This window comes from Cyanistes caeruleus, chromosome 5 (assembly GCF_971803275.1).
Source record: "Cyanistes caeruleus chromosome 5, bCyaCae1.hap1.1, whole genome shotgun sequence".
Taxonomy (NCBI): Eukaryota; Metazoa; Chordata; class Aves; order Passeriformes; family Paridae; genus Cyanistes; species Cyanistes caeruleus.
Genome location: NC_141705.1, coordinates 14,941,615 through 14,961,439, shown reverse-complemented (window position 1 = coordinate 14,961,439; position 19,825 = coordinate 14,941,615). Strand labels below are relative to the sequence as shown.

The 19,825-nt window shown below is 37.4% G+C and overlaps 1 long non-coding RNA gene across 2 annotated transcripts; it reads left to right on the top strand.

The window, feature by feature from the left end:
• The first annotated feature begins 935 nt into the window (after positions 1 to 935).
• On the top strand, positions 936 to 18,303 carry LOC111928179 (uncharacterized). 2 transcript variants are annotated; one of them, XR_015287151.1, is made up of 5 exons: positions 936 to 11,479; positions 11,571 to 11,664; positions 12,721 to 12,770; positions 13,281 to 13,407; positions 16,761 to 18,303. It is a non-coding gene; the product is annotated as an uncharacterized LOC111928179 (long non-coding RNA). The 2 variants fall into 2 exon arrangements; XR_015287152.1 differs by having other exon boundaries at positions 936 to 7,505; positions 11,375 to 13,407; positions 16,761 to 17,370.
• Positions 18,304 to 19,825: the final 1,522 nt, after the last annotated feature.

Sequence of the window (19,825 nt, the reverse complement as noted above, 5' to 3'; positions counted from 1 at the left end):
ATGGTGAAAAATTTCTTCTTAAACAGAAATAGGCTTCCCCTGGAGCTGCCTATTACCTCGCGGCATTTGGCATCTTGCTGAAAAGAATCTCTATTATCTCTGTAACAACAATTTAAGTGTTTGAAAATGGTGTTCAACCCTCAACTGTCTCTTCTTCATGCTAAACCAACCCAATTATTTCAAGCTTTCTTCATCTGTCAAGTTCTCCAGTCATTTGATCAGCTTGATGGCCCTCTGCTAGATTATCTCCAATTTTTTAGTATGTCTTTTTAGATAAGAGGACCAAGACAGGACAAAATATTCCAGGTGTGGCCTAGTAAGTGCTGAGGAGAATGGAATTGCTATGTCCTTTTTGTTTTCTGGCTGCAGACATACTGAGGAAGCCCACAAAACCATCTGCTTTCATTCCTGAAAGAGCACCAGGCTGGCTTGTGTTCAGCTTGTGATTCCTTTACCCTCAATAATACTATTTAGTTTTTGACTATATATAATGAAAACAAGGAACAGAAGTTCACAAAGCTCAGTGCTCGAAGCCTAAAGTTCAATGACTTCAGCCTTCACCTGCAGTATGGGAGACTTGGTTTTAGCTCTTTCCTTCTTTTGGAGAGCTGGGCCTGTGTTGCTCCCAGCCCTGAGCTGTGCCTTCAGGAGGAGGCTGTAACAAGCCACAGCATATTCTGGAGTTCTTTCAAACTCTCATGTTGTCACAATGATATTTTTGTTTGATATACTTCTGCTTAGACTAGGGACTACAGGTGTGATACCTCCTCTCCCTCTCCCTCTCCCTCTCCCTCTCCCTCTCCCTCTCCCTCTCCCTCTCCCTCTCCCTCTCCCTCTCCCTCTCCCTCTCCCTCTCCCTCTCCCTCTCCCTCTCCCTCTCCCTCTCCCTCTCCCTCTCCCTCTCCCTCTCCCTCTCCTCTCCATTGGTTCACAAATGCAAAAGTCCAGAGAAATTCCTAAAATTTTGAAAAGAAAATATGCTTGCCCAGCTCCAGTGTGATCCTTATGACATACAAGGTCTTTATGTTTGGTTTCTTTCCTTTGATGTGAATGAACTTTCCTGGAGTTAAGTGATTAGTCATTACTTGAATGGCTCCATCTTGGTGGTGTTGGTGAGTAAGTGTAGCTACCCAAATTTAATTTTTTTTAGAAAAGGTACTTACCTTAATGCTTCTAGCATTAAAAATGGTGGGACTGGGACCTTTTTATTCTTTTTTGTGCCTCATATAACTTCTTCTATGCAATATAGTAACTTGTGGTAGAACAAGGAATCTATTTGTTTTGTTTTGGAGGAGCCAGGAAAGTTCTAAAAAAATTTTCAAGTACCACAGTGTTTTAACAAAAGCAGCTTGGGTATAATGTTTGTTGTATTGGGTAATAAAACTTGGATCAATATTCATTGCTACTCTTATTTGATTTTTGCAATCCAGGTACTAGAATAAAAAAAAAAAAACAACCAAAAAACACCACAACCATCAAACAAAACCACTGGCAATTTACTTGCATAATATGAATTTTGCAGTTGAGTTCTTCACAATATACTTTACTTGCAGATTTCAAAGGATGAAAAACAGTGATAACTTTAATTAATATATTAAAGGGGAGTAATATTTCCATATTACCTTTTAAAGATATTTTCAATCCCCCAGAAATTTTAAATGTGGGTAATTAATTTGGAATTTTAGTGTACCATGAAAATGGCACACATTTTATGTCCATTACACTGGCAGCAAAGCAGACTGGTGGACATTTAGTACAAGTACATGGAGAAGTTCTGATGCAATGGAGACCACCTTTCTCTAGGATTTGTTCACAATATCTGAGGAAAAGGTGTATTGCCACTAGTAAATCCAGAATGAGAACTACTTCTAAACAGCATTAGAAATAATCTAGTCTCAGGAAAGTCTCAAGGATAATGTAATACAGAAATGTCTGCGTCAAGAATGAAATAAATCTGTGTTGGACTTTTTGATGCACCAAGCAGTATTGACTGTTGATTGAAAACTCTCAGATACTGCAGTATCTCTGCTTCATGGAAACAAAGGTTTTGCACCAGGCAGAATTATGTGAAACATAAAATTGACCAGTTCATCAGAACAATTTGTTTCGTTAACCGAGTGCTAAAAGGGGAAGCTTTAATAGAAAGTGGGACTTCTCAAGGAAATCCTGCTGGGTATTCTAAAGGCTATGCTTTAATGAGCAGACGAGTAAGTTACCTTGGAGAGGAAAGCTAGCCTAGTAAAGAAGGCACAAAGGTGATAATTAAACAAGAAATCAATGTTAAGTATGGAAAAGAGGGGCATAACTGAGAATGAAAATTGAATCTACACAATGTAAATGACTTTTTGGAGAAGATAAAGGTAATAAGGAATTATTACTGGCCGATAGAGCTTAAGACAATAAGAGGACATTACCAGTGAATTTGAAACAAAAGAACAACTAAATCAAGTATAGATTTCAGTCTTGCAGAAGAAAACCAGAAAAGAACCAATGGCTGGAAATCAAAGCTTGAAAAATTCAATCACTATAAAGATGCAGTGAGGGTGATTAGACGTAGAAATAATTTCCCAGTGTAGGTAGGTGGTAAGTTTGCCATTGCTAGGAATTTAATCCAATTGGATACACTTTAATCTGAGTCTGGGAACAAGCTTGGCAGAATCTCTGTGGATGGCAGCAGAGGTCATTTGTTCTGTGCAATCTTTACATCTGTGAATTTGTATTTGTGTTTTGTCACTCCCTTTTTTTATAAACTGTTACAAAGAACAGAGAGCTCTCATTGCTCACAACATGTTCACACACTCAGCTTTGCTTTAAGATAATGATTAAAAAATCTCAGTCTTATGCTTCAGGGCTTCAGCTGGCTGCTTGCAGAAGGTGAGAGGCTGATTCTCTAGGTTAATTCTGGATATTTTTTTAATTTCATTTTTCTCCAAAGCCTCAGGGTCAGACATGGCTGGTGGTAAAACCTTGGAGAGACTGGGCTGCTTCTCTGCAGGGAAGTTCTCTCTTATATAGCTGCTATCTTCCATCTGGCTAGGGGATCAGACAGTTTTAGGGTAACAGGGACTTTGAGCTCTTTTTTCTTTCCTGTTCATTAGGACATCTAGGCATATCTGAGATCATAATTATGATCATTTGGGCATATCTGATATAAACAACTCAAAATCATTACTGGAGCCTGGGGGAGAGGCATCACAGTCTTTTTTTGAATTCTTATTAGCTTAATTTCTTCAAGATAGATTTTTCTTTTGTTTTGTTGTGGCTTTTTTGGGGATTTTGTTGGTTTTTTTTTTGCATAACCCAGCTCACTGTGGCAAGCAATGGTAAACAGGTGAACAATTACACCACACACAAAACAGCAGGCTGTCTGTTATGGTTTAAATCCTGAATTATAGCTTACTCTTGCTGCAGTAAGAGTTATAGGTTACAAATAATGTTTATTTTTTCAGAAAGGGCTGCTGCCAGTTGGGATGCTTGATGGAGTTGCAGAGCTGCCACACAGGCTTCCTGAGTGCTGCTTTGCTGGTTGTGTTAGCAGCTAACAAAGGGTGTGTTGTGCTTGCAGCAGTGTTGCTTCCAAGTCTGGCTTTCCTTCTGCAGTACTGCTTTTGTTTAAAAAACCTGCTCCACCAAAGCAAGAATAATAAACTTTATCAACATTGCACTATCAGAGTGGCAGGATACAACAGATTTGCTTATTGTTTTGGTTCTGTTGAATTGCAAAGAGCAGTGGGTGGAAAGGGTATGTCAGGAGATACTGGAAGCCAAGCTATGTATCATCATCTCCTAAGAGGCAAACAGGTCTGCCAGCGTTCTGCCTGGTGGCTGTGCTGGCAGGTGTCTGCTCTTAAACTGCTCTGTTACATGCATGTGAAAGTACTCACGTGCTTCAAAAATATCCTCCTTTCCATTCAGAAAGCTGTCAACAGGCACCTATTATCCTGCAAAGCTGTGAAAAGAGACCTGCTGTTTCATCAACATCAGCATGTTTTCTTCCTAAGCACGTGCAGGAAAGGGAGCCTCCCTCTGATATGAGCCCTTATGTATTATATTTGTGTGTCAAGTTGAGGGACACCTTTTCAGGTGCTGCTTACTGTGTGCAAGTGGAACTGTCACTTGCTTGGGTAAATAAACGTATTGGCTTATAGCACAAGTTACCTTAACTGTGATAAACCATCTATTCTATGATTTATCATATGTCATTTTGCATCACATATAACATTAGCTTATGATATGTATATGTTTAATTGTGGGCTAATCCTGTACCCACTGTTTCCAGGGTGGCTGAGTACCTATCTATAGCTCTGCACACCTCAGTAGGGGTTTGTATGTAGGAGCTACAAGCAAAGGTAAGTCCTGCTGGAAAACTGGAGATGGATGGATTGACAGAGATGAAAGGAAAACCCAGCAGATCCAGATCATTCCCTGAATGGCAGAACTAAAGAGAACAGGTTTGCTCTGGCTTTGTCTCATTGCGGTGCAAGACATTTGTGTTTGTCCCAGTGAAGTGCCCTCTTCCATGGTACTTTCCCATCTCTCTGTCTCATAGTGAGATGTCTCACTTAACCCTAGCTCCTCTTCACTCCATGGTTTTTAGGTGCTGTTGCTTGGCCTCACAGCTGGGAATGACCCAGAAGATGCTGTTCTGGAGGTGCACTCGTGCGAGGTGGCCAAGCTGTATGTGTCCAGCATGGTCAGCAGCTGCTACCAGATGAACTCAATTGACTGCTCCTCTTCTCTTCTGGCAGAAAAATTAATGATTTTGGGGGCTGCCTTCTATGATGTGCTGAATTTTGCACAGGTCTGTTGTAAGATTTTCCTACTTAAAAAATGACTACACTGTTCAGCTCACTTGAAGCTGAACAAACATGACAGAGAGATGGTGTGATGCACGCAAGCTTCATTTTCTCACGAAGCCAAGCTAAAAAAAAACAACCCATATATGCCTAAGAAAATTTTCAGCCAACATTTGAGATGCTTGCCATTAATTATCAAAATGAAGAAGCAGAGTGTGCTAACACAACATTGATTCAAACCACCAGAAATCAATTTATCAAAAAATAGATGTGTTGAAAATAATACATAAAACACATTAGACTTGTACACTGCCCAGTATCTCTAATTTCTGCACCTGGCCTTGTTTTAACAGCCTCCAACCCTAAAAATCACCTTGCTTTCCCCAAACTCTAGAGGATAAACAGAATTTAGAAGGACCGTTTTCTTCCTTAGGTGCCAGAGAACCTTTGTCTTTTAAGGTTGTTTATTCAAAGTAAGTAAATTGAACTAGGTCAGCCTGAATTATGGAGATGTTCTTCAGAGTGCCTGTGTTCCTGGAGCATCTCTGGAGGACTGCTAGTCTGCAAGGTGTCTGCCACCAACCCATCCTCTTGGCTGTTGTTGCTCACAGAGCTTCTGTGCTGTGACAAACATACCTATGCAGGCTTTGCAGAGCAGATCTGGATTTGTTGATGCAAAAAGATGTAGATGCTAAACATGCATTTATTGTGTCACTGTTTCTGTTGCTGTAAAGTCAGTATTTTAAAGGCTTTAAAATTCCTGGAAATGGATTTTTGATTTATTCTGATAACAGTGTTCTGGTGCTTATTCACTTGCCATCTGTGTTCTGAAGGCCAGTTGGGAACTATGGCTCTTACAAATCATCCCGTTTATTTTGCATTAATCCAGACCTTCCTGCACTTCACTTGGTAGTTGTAAATACAGTTTATAATTAATACAGAACGTGGTTCTTCTGCCCTGTGACTTGGAAACATTAAAAGACAGCATTCAGTCATAGTTTATGCATCTGGTAATGCAGACTGGGTTTTTAAAAAAGCCCAGAAGAATTAGGCATTCAAATTTCATTAAAATGCTGTGGAAGTGAAGCATATAAGCTCTATTAAAAGGCTCAGCCATTATCTATAGCTCTTGGGTTTTTTTTCTCCAATTTAATTTGTTCATAAGCCTGCTTTGGGGAGAGAAATGGACAGGGCTGATTTTGCTCACCTTTCCTTCTCCTTGGTGTTGAGGAACAGCCCTGCCTTAGAGCTTGAGCATGCTGTGGCTCACTGAGTTCTTCCATTTTGAACTGCAGCTTCATGTACCCACACAGGTACTGTTTGTATAATTAAAACCTCATTTTCCTATCTGTAAAAATGAACGTAAGTATCTGATCAATAAAACTGGTGATATAGCTTGGTGAATACGATGTTGAAAATTATTTACCCATATATATATTTGTCTATTTATTTATCTCTCTATCTATGAAATTCTGGAAATTATCTGTACTTTTTAACACTCTGAAATTTACAGGGAGAAAAAGCTGAATTAAAATCAGTGCAGAAAATAAAATTGTGCTACAGAATGTAGAATAATTGGATATGTTGCTTTAAAATACAATGCAATATGACTGTTACCTGTAATATTCTGTCACATGTCTAAGAGAACACAGAAGTTTCCTTTATATGCAAGAATGAGGAAAGTACAAAATGATAAATATAATGAAGAGAAAGATGAGAGAGATACATAATCACGTGAAGGAGAGTAAGTAGGGAGGGAAGTTTGTTCTCCAGTCAGAAGGGATTGCTGCAGCAGTACAGAATATGCAGAATTTCTGCAGGAAGGAGTTAATCATTGTGCCAGCAACACTCAGCCCCTATTTATTGCAAAAGAGAATTAATGGTTTTCCTGCCTGGTGCTGAAAATAGAAGTAAAATTTAAGTTGTTTCTTGAAGGCAGATATAATTAGATTGTGAAACTTGTGACTTTTGGGTCTAAATAATAGGACAAGAATGACTACCCTAAATCAGAACAGAGTGCAGTCTCTTAACTGTTTCTTAGGAGTGAGAATAGGACAAGCACAGAGTGATACTTTTCCCCATTTTCCAGCTGTGAACAATGTACACTCTACTTATACTGTAGATAAGGTGCATCATATATTTATTATCCCTTGCTGAACGCTTTCTCTACAGATTGTTCCAATTATTTATTAAACCCATTTATATTTCTGTTAGCAACAACATTCTTGTAACAATAGACTATACTGTGTGGCTGTGAATTGTACTGAAAATTTCTGTTTGATTAAAAGTGTGATACTTGGTGCTTGTTAAGTTTTATGATAGGATGATTAGCTAGCAAAGATTTCTTACTAACTAACTATATTAGATTCACTTTTATATACAGTTATTTCTTCTCTTTCATCTCCTTTTCAAGTGGAAAAGTACTTTCATCCACCCTCATACAGTTACAGCAGTGTACTGCTATTCATCTGTGTTGTCTAGTATACACCATTGCTACTTCTAATAAACCTTTGGACATGGATCATTCAGACTTAGGTGAAGTTTTTGGGATGTGGATGGGGTCTGGATTTATACAGTGGTGTAATATTGTTTCTTTTCATTTTTACATAATGATTTTTAATTCAGTTTACATTGTCTGTCTGCCACTGAGCACTGGACAAATGTTTTCAGAGAGTTGTCAACAAGGAGTCAAAGATTCTTCCTGAAGTGGTACTAAATTATTTATTTGTTTCTTATTTGTCACTGTGTACGTACAGTTAAACTTCCCCTATGTGTACTACTTTGCATGTATCGATATTAAATAATGTCTACATTTCTTGTTGCTGAATCACTCACTGTTCAGTATAATGACACCTTTTGAGGTATTGAATGTTTTGAGTAATTTGTATCATCAGCAAACTTTACCATCTCATTATTAATTCCCTTTTCCAGATCATTTATGAATATATTGAAGAGGGAAAATTCTAGTGTAGGTATCTGATCACTTCTCTCCCATGGTGAAAACAATTTATTACTATACTCCAACACATCATTTATCTACTGAAGAATTTTCATCCTTCTGATAATTTAGTTTCTTTAAGAGCCTTTAGAGAGAGGTCTTGTCAAAACATTTGACTGGAAATTCAAGAAAACTACAGCAACTGGCATTCAAAAGCTGGCTGACATCTTTAAAGAACTATTAATACCATCATTTTAATCATCTAACAGTAAATTGAAACCCCCAAATTTAGTTTCTTTATTTGCAAATATTACATTATTTGTGTACTAAGAATATCTCAATTATTTTTACTATTCATATGAAGGTTTCTAGCAGTTAGTGACCATTTCTGCAGAAAAGTTATTTACTATGATGCCAGAAGCTCCAGAGCAAGGTGCAGCTTTTCACTGACCCTGAGTGGAGCATGGTTTCTTTGCGATATAAGTCTTCTATTTATTTTCTGTAAATGACACATCCCTGAAGCAACAGGGAGGGAATGAAAGTTACATTTTATCACAGTAGCATTTGCAGAAAGGTGAACTGTGAGTGTCCCTATTTATAATGAAGCTTGGGCCAGCCATGAGTTCCTAAAAACCTTACCTGCAGGTGCTTAATTTTTTTTTATTAAAAAATTGATATCTGAGCTTTATGAACTTATGATTAAACTTTTAAAATAAATTAAAGGTGAGAGGATTAGATGTGAAATTGGAAATGAACTATGGTATCTTTTGCCTCTAGCTCAGCATTTTGAAGGCAATCCAAATGAGATGTGACAAAGTGCAGTGCACTCTTTTTTTTAATTTTGCTGACCTATGTGAAAGTGGAGTTTGGTCTCTGCCAAGTTCTTTGTGTGTGAATAGCCACATCACTATCCCTGCTACTGTAATTAGCACTATTAGCCCTTTATTAGGATTTAAAATAAATAGGCCATGATTTAGATAGCAAAGAGACTAAATCACCCCCTTAGATGATCCACCCAGACTAGAAGAACAGCCAGCTCCCACCAGCTCTCCTTTTTCCACTGTTTGACACAAGTTACAAAGGTAAGCTTTAAGTGGCTGATATATCCAGGTCCCATGTTGCATCCTATTTGAAACTTAAAGTATAAAAATCCTGTTGAAGGACAGTTCTGAGTGTGAGTTGAATGAAACTGTATTTTAGTCTGTTATGGGTCTTGGCTATTCTTGGGCAATTCCTTTCTGATGGGAAGAACTTTGGCAGAATTCCTCATGATGTCCAAAAAGGTGCTCCTACATCTTCAAACTCCAATCTAAACTTCACACACTTCCTCAAGAGAATAAAGTTAATCTACATTGGCTTTTGCTTATAATGGCCTTGATGCTGTTTCTGCTACCTGTTTACTGTTAGTCTGCCAGAAAATCTTCAGACCTGTGGGTACAACCAAGTTATCTCTCCTAGTCTTCCTACACTTATATAAGTCCTCATGCAGTAGTAGGTGCCCTGGGAGGGAAAATGGGAAGTGTTTTTTAAGAGAAACATTGCATGCATCTTAGTGTTTACATGAATGCACCTACAGCTGGTGGTGATCATCCTACCCCTTTTCTCTTTGCTTAACAAAACCCCAGCTGCTGCTTCTCTTTTCCCCAAAGCACCTAGTGGATTTTCTGTTGCTTCCTCCATCTGAACTTTTAATCTGCTCCATGGAGAGAAGAGGAAGACTTAGCAGCTGGAAATGGCCCAGTCCTTCAACCACACTGCTTGCCAATGGTTGCTGGGTGAACAGAGGGCCGGTAATCCTTATCCTGCTGCCATTCAGAGCCCCAGATGATGTACAGCGTACAGCAATGCTTCTGGACAAAGTATGATGGCACAGAAATCTGTCATTGCTCTTCTGGGGCAGTGATCATTATCCAAATGGTCTCTACGTTGTGGTAATGGGAAAAATATTGATGGCCTCAATGTCTATTGCATTGGATTATTTCAAAAGTGATTAGCAATGACACTGGAGCCAATGATGGGTGATACACTACTGCCCTGCTTTAAAAGGCCTACATGTTATGTCAGCAGTATGCTGGTATTCAGCCTTCAAACAGATGCATGCCTTCAAATCACACAAACACTAGCTGTTATTCTGGAAGAAAAGAGCAGCAGTGTAAATGTGCTTTTTTTCATATTTTCAGCAAATTCTGGTCTATTTTAAGTTTTTATTCAAAATAACTATTTGGACTTAGTATTAGAACAACAAAAACATGCTGTGTCTTTCAATGCAGACAAAAACTTAAGCAGTCAATATGCAATTCTTGAAACAATGAGAATTTCAGCAATCAAGTATGAGGCAATTCTTGTTTCCCACACTAGGTCAGCACTTTCTTGTAGAGTTAGTTCATGTCGTCATAGTGTGCTCCACGGAGGTGACTCATTTGTGTATTTTGGAGTTCAGACAAAGCCTACTAGCTGACTTTTCTCTGTTACCTTCCACATGTTTTCCTGCACTTGGAACAGCACAGTCTGCCTGCTATCTGCAAATGAAACAGCTTCTCATCTATATTTTCCTTACACACAAAGAGACTTCTAAGTGTGTCAGGCTATGGCTGAGAAAGCTAGATTGCATGCTACCTGAAAATTTTCACAGAGGGATCTAAAAATGATCTTGTTTAATTAACAGATAGGGGTGTTTTTCTGTGCTGGTCCAACTATTTGACAACTGCTACAGCTTGTAAAGTTGAGTATAATTACACAGGGCTGAAGATCCCTAATAATGCAGTAGTTTTTCATCTGTATAGAAGTAACTCTGCCAGAATGGCTGTATTCATATAGACATTACTGCAATACATGATACCAGATGTACCATTTTAACTATCTCGGTATTGTTAAAATGGGCAGTTTAACATTTATGTGTGTAAAAAGCCTTTAAGCAGAGAAATGCTCAATCTGTTCTCCATTTTGGAAAAGTATTTATTACCTTAGGAAGATTGTAGTCACCTTGACAACATGAAGCTTTGCTCAAACTCTATCAGTTCAATTCTCTCTATGTAGTCAGACATGAAATTGAGTTACAGTGGCTTAATGGGTTACCACATGTCAGTGGAGACGAATCTGTGTGCAGTCCAGTAGCCCATTGCCAATACAAGGCAGAAATCATTAGATCAAACAACTCCATTTCACAGAGGTTTTAAAGAGTTTTTTCTTCTCATGTATGCTTGTAGTCTAAGAATGAACACACAATCTATTGCTATGTTCAGCTGAAGACTAAGGCATTATTAAGCAGTAATAAGCTGATCTTGTAACTGAACTACAAATCAGAATTTTTAAATAATTTAATTAAATCAGTTTTAAATTACTGAATGGGAATTGAAAACATGTATATAAGAAATTAATCTGTTTTATATGCTGACAAAATAACACCTGTAGTGAGTGCATTTAGTTCACTTATATACTGATGACTGGATATTTTCAGAGGCAGCTTAGAATCCATGATTTCCATTTGAAACATTTCCAGGTGTGTTTAGGCAGTTTTTTCCCATTTATCCCTAGAATTTCATGTTTATGCTTGTTTCAAGAAAATTACACGATCTTTTGGACTTCAGACAATTTTACCTTCATAATGAATCTTCTTTTTTATTTTTTCAACCTGTCACAGATTTGCTGACATATAAAGAAACACCTTTGGAGAGCCAAACCGCAACGTTATGAACAAACAGCTATATTTGGGTTTGATTCTTAACAAAACCATGCTCTTTGTTTTGTAAGTTTTACTAAAAAAGATAAAATAATTACTATACTTAAATTAATGGCTCAATAGATATCTCATCTCTTGATTACAATTATGCTTATAGCAAGAACATTGCCATCAGTTGTAATGCCTGAAAATGTTGTGAGAACTTCAAGAAACCGAGATCTGACTACACATCATCAAGAAATGCCTCTAGGGTAATGTGTTGAAGAAAAAGAGGGTTCTGCTCTTTCAGAATTAAAAAAGAATGTGGTCATATTAAAGTTTATGTTAGTTTCATCTTAGCTGACACTAAAGAACATAATTATTTGCAAGAGAAATTTGTAAGTAAATATTGTCAGCATTTTTTCACACTTTTTTGTTGTGAAACAGAAACCATTGAATATAATGAGAAGGAAGTTAAGAAACTCCCTCTCAGGATACCAGGAGTTTCTTACATATTGCCACACCCTGTCAGTAAAAAACAGATCTCTTAATTGCAGCTAATCTAGATTGCTTGAAACACTGTACTGCAAGCACCCGGCCAAGTTCTGTTTAGCAGCAATGCTTACAGTTGCTCCTGGTGTCAAAAACTCCTGAGGTCAGAATTTTATCACCACTTCTTTAGCTTACTAGCAGATTCTCCCTCTCATTTTTGAGGGCTGTTGGGATTTTTTTTGTTTTGTTGTGTTTTTTTGTTGCTTTAAGAAAAAGAGAGAGAAGAAAAAAAGCTCTAAACACTGAGCTATTATCTATAAAATTGATTTATGATGGCTTATGAAATTTACCTGTACTTCAGTTCTTGAGGAGAAAAACAGTTAGGGAGTAAGAATACTTCCATAATTATGCTCATCAGTCTCATTTTTGGTATCTTTTTTTAGCCATGAGTAAAAGCACAAATGTTCTTTTCAAGTAAGGTGGACCTGAGACTGATTTCTCATCAACCTCTAAATAACCTGTCTGTAGTAACTTCTGGTTCGCCTGGATTGGATTAGGTTTGGCAAATTGGAGGTACACTGCTTTCCTGGAAATCTCAGGGAAAAAAAAGCTCCCAGGAAGTCAGTTTTCCACTAAATTGTAAAAAAGTTTTATCAAGTTTTTTTTTTTTTTTTTAATCTTAATCTTTGTGCAGCATTAATTTGCATATTTCATTCCTTACTGTAAATTTTGTTCCATGGCAATTGCATTGCTTTTTATAACTGTGCTGTGAATGAAGCAAGCCTTAGAACTATTCTTTTCTATTTTGACTTTTTTGTATGTGTTTCTATTTATAGATAAGGATGGGCCCAACTTCCCACCTTTTGATAAGTAAAGAATAAAACAGGTAATTCTATGATAAGGCCTGTCAGAATCAGTCAAAGGGAACATGTTATTTTTAGTCCTACTGACTTTTAGGATAAAAGCTTAAAGGGAGGAAGATCAACATATAACTGAAATTAAGCCCTTGACAATGCCTATTCTGCTGTGTAATTCATAAATTAATGGGTCATGAAAAGACCTTTAAAGAATGTTATCCATCAGAAATACTACCTTTGTATGTGCAGTGCCTGTATCCCAGAAACCCTTGTGTTGAATTTGCCTTACTAGGAGCCTGCAATCCTTTTGAGAAAGGATGAAAGGACCATAAAATAAGTTTATGTTGTTCAGTCACCGAATGTTATAAATGACTAACACAATATAAGCAAACCAGTAAATCTAATCTTTTGCAATATGTGTATTTAACAGTCATAAAATCTACTTTTGGGGATGTTGATATTAGACCTTTGTTTTAGATGATGCTTGCCATATATCTAAATTTTTTAGATCTCTGAATAAAGCTAATTTTTCTTTCTAGAAGCAAACATATAATTTCCAAGGTGACAAGAAATCTCCCACAGAAATTGTACAATAATAGGATCTAGTAAATGCTTGCTATTCAAAATAAGTTTACCACCACAGCATCTGAAAACCTCATCGTGAAGGTAATAAACAAAGCATGACTTCCCATCTGTCTTTTGTTTTTTTAATTATCCACTTGACAGAGAAAGAAATGTGCATATTAGAATAATGTGGGATTGTTTTGCTGATTTGTTTCCTATAATGACATATAGTGTGATATGCAAATGTGTATGTGAATAAAGAAATATGCTTTGCATTGGCGATAAAAGGGGGTTAAGCGCTTTTCTAATTTTTATTAGATATTCAGGAATGGCTCTCAGGAAATCCCAAAAATTATTCACCCCACAGTCAGTTTTAATTTTACCATGTAGGCTTCATTGTATGACTTTTGACCAAGGCAGTTTCTCTGGAAATTTATCAGTCTTGGTCCTTGTACCATGAAATTCCTTACAGAGCAAGACTTGAACATTTGTCATTCTGTAGGGAGCTGGACTAGCAGTCCAGAAACCAAAGGGTTTGCTTATGATGGTGCTCTTGCAGAGGAGGTGATCAGGAGTGCCCCTGGCATGCTGAAGGGATGCAAGGTCTCTTGCCCAGGGTATATCCAGTAGCTGGGTCAAGGAGAGAGCTGACATGAAAAACCACAGTTAGTTTACTGGCCTGTCAGGGAGCCTTGGGTCCTGCCAGAGTCAGGAGAGAGCCTTGTCCATAGATGTTGCTGTGCTGCCTAGCTGCCTAGCTTTGAGGAATGCAGGAATGCTCCTGGAGCATGGGTTGTGCTGGCCAGTCACTCCACCATAGACTTTTTGTTTGCTTACGCTTCATCTCATCTAGAAATAGCATTGACTGGAAAAAAGTAAGAGAGTGTTTTGTTTGAATAAGACCAAACTTGTAAACTTGAAACAAAGGCTTTCTGCTTCTACGTGGCCTTTATTTTCTTGATGAATTATTTTCAAAATTAATTTTTGTCAGTTTTTTTCCTTGTGATTGATACATATAGAATGGTATGAGATTGCAGTATGGTAGTTCTCTTACCCAACTTCAAATGGGATCAAAATCAGGGAAGGAAACAGATGTTGCAGTGATTTCCTTGCACACATGCAGCCCTTCTTTCCTCCACACCATGGTGCTTATTGCAGGATTGCTTTTGGCCTCACTGCTTCTCAAGATGCTGTCTCCTACCCCGCTGCTGCTCAGTAGAAAATGGCTCTATGTTTTGGCACTGACTGTTTTGATCTCTATTGCCCTGGCTTGCTAAAAGCTGACTATAGAAACTGCTTTTCCCTCTTTCTATAAAAGTATGTTCAACTACAGGTCTTTTAATTTGATATGTAGAAGTGCCACAGTTTTGATGCTTAAACTTCCTTCACCAAGCCAAAAATAATTTGAGTTAGTTAACTGCCCAGACAAAGTTAGATTATTGTCTGCTATAATGCACCCTAGGAGATAAGCCACGATATGTACTCCATTTGAAAATGCAGTGGGTTTGTTTTATTAGTTTAAACTTTGCCATATAATATGGAAATGATGAATTGTGGGCACCTTGTTCTAAGAACTGTGTTTTTATGGAGCAGGTGCAGAGATCACCAGATTATTACATTTGGGTTGTGCATAAATCCAAATAGATAAAACCCAAGTGCTCCATTTATTATGTGTAGATTTAAAGATATTATATCTTTGTATCAGTTAGGTGTATCTTGCATCAAGGTAAGTTTTAAAATAGAAGATCATGTGTGTGTGCATTTTCTTCAACATGATTTCTAGCTTGCAATTATTGCCTAACATATTTAATATTTCTGTGCCCTTCAGCTCTGTAACACTGTCTCACGGCAAGTAAAAGATTAATTCTCTTCCTTCATCCCAAAAGGCAAAGATAGATTTTGTCATTCCATAGTTATACACTTGCATATATAATAGAAAAAAAGTAATTTACTTTTCTGCCTATTCTAGATAATGTCACATAGAACTTAGGCACACTTACAAATCTAGAATCTCTGTCAAAATGCTTTACAAGCCATTTCCTATCTTGTGTAAAGCCTTCCCACAGCCACACAAGGAATTAATGAAATCTCCAACAGCTCTATGGTAGGTCATTTCAAGCTGACAAATAATGCAGTAAACTTTCACTTCACAGAAACACAGGTTTACTTCTACAAGTAAGGTCAGGATCTCCTGAAAGAAGGGGAGAGTGTTCAAGTTTTTTTTTAGAGGGCATAATGTTGTTATCACTTAGATCTCAGCTGTGTGACTGTGAAGTCACTCTCTAAAATCTGAAGATGAATATATTTTTATTATGTAGAAACTGATTATTCACTTTCAACAGAGCCATTTCTTTCTGCCACTTGGCATATACCACTATGCAGATCCTTAGGATCTTTGAAATGGAAGGAATAGGCAGTAGTGCTGACCCTTCCCACCTGTCCCATCAGCTAGCTGTTCATATTTACTATCACGTATGGATGTTATAGCAGAATCATTTTTACATCTACAGAGCTGCAGGATGCTGTATCTCTAGCTGAGCCATTATATCCCAGCTTTCTCCCTAGCCATGCTTTTGCACCTTGAGTACAAAGCTGGGACTTGAAAATAAAGCTAGATATTTATTTTACCTGTTGACCATCTGTACTGTGTACACACTGAAGCAATTCAGGCAAAAAACAAAATTATTAAAGCTTCTGTCAAAATCCAAAGGGGAAATGAATATTTGGGGTTTTACAGATCCAAGCTTCTCCTGCTTCCCAGTTTTTGGTGCTTAGTTTACTTGGAAGGGTCAGAAAATTCAAAATCTAAAATCCATGGGGCTATTGCATCTGCCCAACACTGGAAATTTCAAAACATCGACTGATCTCAAAACAACCTCTCATCCTGAGAGGAAATAGCTGAGAACTTTTAATGAATTTAAACGTACTCTTGCATTGTAATTTGGAGGATAGCTGAAGCGACACAGGAGAACAGGAGGCATATGCTAATCAGAGAAGAACTGTACTGATTTTGCATGTTATATGTGTCTGAGTGTTGATGGAGCTTTATGAGCCCATCACAGAGGCAATGGCTGGCTGAGTGGACCAGGAGACATCTAAGAACAAATAAGATAGCTGGGGAAATGAAAGTCAAGAAGTTTCTCACATTTACCCACTTAACCAGCTTAAGTAAACTCCTAGCAACAAAACAGTTGGTGAAAATATTACAACAGCAAGTTTCAGGTTGACTTGCTAAAGACATCTCTGGCAAACAAGGTAGTTGCAGAAGTAATTTAATGTATTTCTACATGTTTGTGTTCAAACAGAAGCATACAAGACTAATGGGGTGGGGTAGTTATGAGAGACTGTGCCCCTGAAAAGTCCCACCAAAATAAGATTTTAGCCTGAAAATATGAACAGGAGTGTCATCCTTCTTCCTTACCCCTATACAGCAAGCCATGTGTCTCCTCTTTCAGGTAGCAGACAGGTGTCCAGAAGGCAGATCTCACTGCGTGAGAAACATGGGAGGTGTTTGCCTCCACTAATTTGTCTGGCTATCAAGCTCAGTTACTGACCACCGGGCTCCAAAGCGAGGAGTGAAAGCATGCTTTGCCATGGTTTAATGGTCTTCAGGCCAAAACCTCTCCAGTGATGCACTATTAAAAGTGCAAATCACAAAGTGATCAGAGCAGGGACCACAACATGGACTAGAACTGTGACAGTTCACACTTCATAATTAAACTGACAGCAAGATTAAGTAAGGGTTTCTTTTATAAAATGAAAATGAAGAGTACAGGATGGTAAGAGGTAATCTGCCTTGTCATAGAAATAAGATATGAAACATGTATTCTCGTGTTTGTACTGGATAAGATCCTATTCAATGCTGATGATATAATATGTGAATGTTGGCTGGAAATAAGATGATTTACATTTATTATATGCTATGCCATGTAACGATTATCTGAAGTATCTTTTCTTTGTCATGATTTAAAACCAGATCTTATCATGTCATGGAAAATATGAAAAAAAAGATTTTGTGAACACTGTATGTGTGCATATATTATCTTACAATGCTTGCCACTTATAGAAAACAAACTGTTTATTCTCAAGAGAAGTTTAAAGTATTAATTATTTTGAATGCTCTTTAATATAATTTGTACTTTCAAAGAACTTGACTTAGAAAATTAGGAGTTTCTAAAACAAACACCCAACAAACAAACACCCAACAATTCTTTTTGGGCTTCATTGCAGCTAGTTGTGCATACTTAAATGAGACTAAGATTTTCCCTAAAATTGTTAAAACCATGTATGTTTAAAATGGTAACTAATTTCTAATAGCACCTTTAAATCACAGTATTTACATTCCTGATCCAAAAGACAACAAAGAAGTCACAGAGACAGAATTATTGTCCATATCTGTAGATATATGCCATAGTATGGAAACATAGAAAATGTTTTTTTTCCCCTAATGCTTGTAGTTTTCATACTTTGTTTTTCTAAGTCAGAGTGCTTCAGACTGGGGTCTCGGTATCTGATTGTGGAACAGCTCCATGAAGAGAGATTGTGAGCAGTGCTTCTTAGACTAGCTGAGACCCTGTGGGGCAGAACACTCATTTGGATAATGAGATAATATCACCATCAGGTCTTAAATAGGAATCTCCAACATTTGACTCTTCACTACCACATTCCTTGCTATTAAATTGTTGTGGTCTGTTTGGTGTTTTCCTGAATGTATCAAATCTTTCTATCCTCAACAACTAGTGTGATCTTGATGATATGATTAGTTTGACAACATTTCCATATTTCTTAAAAAAACCCTTCAAACCAACTGGATTAACTCTAGGTTAGTTCAGAAATATATCACACATTGTCATCATAAATAAATTTGTTTGACAGTACCTATACATGTGTTCTTTGTTCACTATTATAATTCTGTTATCTAATTAAAAACTGTTCTTCTCAAAACATGAAATATGTTTTAAAAGGATGTTAAAATGAAAAAAAAGTTAAGTTCTTTTAGTCTGTTTACTGTCATTCTTGACCATCCAGCTGTATCACACTTTTAACTTTTATACACTATAACTTGAAATTTACTTGATTTTTGTTAATGGTGGGATTTTCTTCTATTCCTTTGTCTCAAGGAATTGTGGCTCTAGGATAGCATGGTGACTAATTACTATATTGAGACAGTGATATTGCTCAAACAGAGTGGTATAAAATGATGCATAGAGGTCTCCTTACGTTACACTGTCATGATGTCATTATTGGAAAATTCTTCAGTGACATAGATTCAAATGAATATTTCTTAATAAGAGCCACGTTTTATATTTTTGAAAATATTTATTTTATTTCAGAAATTGAAGTTTTGGCTGTGTTGTAAATTTTGGTATCACCACTTCAATATAGATAAATATAAGTGATACCCATAAAAAAAGCAATCTTAGCTCTCCTTATAGAGTGATGGCCTCTGAATTGAACGTTACCACTTAGGAATGAGATCTCAGAATTTTAATGAATAGTTCTTATGAAACCACCAATTTAATGCTCAGCAGCAATAAAAATGTAAATTGAATGTTAGGAATTATTAGAAAAGAAATAGAGAACAAAAGAAACTGCATAAATCCCTACAGAGTTCGTGTCCCCTCTTCTTAAAAAACTGTAGTGGAGAACTGGGAAAAGTTCAGAGAAAGGAAACAAGTAAAGTATAGAAATGCCTTCACATGAAGAGTGACTTATGGGTCTTCTAAGTTTTTAAGAAAATAATATGGAGACTAATGGTTCCTGGTCTCTTTCCATAATTTTCTTTCCATTAAGATCTAGGTGTCTATGAGCCCAGCATTTCAAAGCAGTTCAAAGCTACCTCATGTTTTTCCTTATGCAGTGCATACTTAAGTGTGCAATTTGTTGGTGTGTATTATGTGTGCTGTGAGATAGCAGAGGCAGAAAAACTACACAAAAATAATCCGTGGAAGAAGATCCCATTGTGAAAAACTAAACACAAAGGCTGGCACAGGAGGTCCCAAACACATCTTCTGAGAAAGCCACCATTGTGTGTTTTCACACCCTTCCCTTGGCATCTGCTGTTGATTACTGTCAGAGACTGGCTCCTGGGCCAGGTAGACCTTTGGTCTGAGTAGGACTATTCCTATGATGTGTAGCAGCACCAGAATTATTTATCAGTGGAGGAGCTGGGCTGATTAGGTAGTTTTACTGAGAGCAGATGGTACTTCTTGAATCTGAAGAGTTTGTGTCTGTAGGATAAGCTTATGTATTCAGTTGTTGATGCTTGATATGAACTAAATGTAAAGAACACAGGATGAGCACAGGATGAAAGGAAGAATCTGTGCTTCTCAGGACTGTTACAGCAGGCTGGCTGAACAGAAAACAGACTGGGGGCATGGGCAAGAAAATTACATGAATAAACCTCTCTGAAGTAGATAACTGCTGGCTTCAAACTGTCTTGTAGTGGTGAGTGGACGTGGCTTTACTCCCTGCTCCTAACTTGATAATCCTGGGCTTTGAAAGAGTGCATAAAGAGTAA